The following is an 862-nucleotide window of genomic DNA, read 5'->3' on the forward strand; positions in this document are numbered from 1 at the left end:
GAAAAAGGGATCAGGATGGTATGGAAATTCACCCTAAACAATACAGAGTAATCTAAAAACCTGAAGGTTACCCCAAGCTACCTCAAAAGCTCCACTGTGCTGCCACTGCAACTGTAAGCCCGTAATGTAGGTTAAATCTTTACCCTCCTAAGTCTATGCCTGAATATACCCTTGAGCTTACCTGTGAACTGCATTGACCACGTGGTCAAAGATGGCTCCTAACAATTAAGGCTGTGTCATCAATGCTCCAGAAAATCTCAAAACCTGGTCTTTGAGCATGCCATTCCATTGTTGAGATTGCAGAAGTCCACAAAGATCCCAACCTTCCCGTTTGGGTCGAACTATGTTGCTCACCCACTTAGCTGTTTGGGCAGGGAAAATAAAGTTGCAACCAGCAACTTTTAAAGTCTTCCTAAAGAGAATTGTGGCAATGACGCGTTCTTTGGAAAATTACATACTTCATCTTATTGTGGATGACGTCCATAAGAATGCCAGGAAGCTGAGAGCTCCCGTGCAGAGATGCAACCTATCTGCATTGTAGGTAGAAAGGAAATTCCTGATGAAGAACGGATCAATGCCAATGTAAAGAAAAACATGCTTGCACCTGGAATCTGGATTATGATCTTGAGCTCGAGGATAGTCGTGGCAGGAGCTTTTTGCCTCCCTCATCGAGTTTATCACATCGTGCAATAACTTATCAGCCCAAATCTTCCGGGGGACACTAAAAGGACATAGGACTACAGCCCACTGCCATAGGTCATGTATATGCTGCTTATGAACCTCAAATAATTGATGGACAACAAGCTGTGAACCCCCACCAAGCATAACATGACTAAGTTCTTAGTCTTTGGCGAGCTGAAGG

Source organism: Selaginella moellendorffii, unplaced genomic scaffold (assembly GCF_000143415.4).
Source record: "Selaginella moellendorffii unplaced genomic scaffold, v1.0 SELMOscaffold_261, whole genome shotgun sequence".
Lineage (NCBI taxonomy): Eukaryota > Viridiplantae > Streptophyta > Lycopodiopsida > Selaginellales > Selaginellaceae > Selaginella > Selaginella moellendorffii.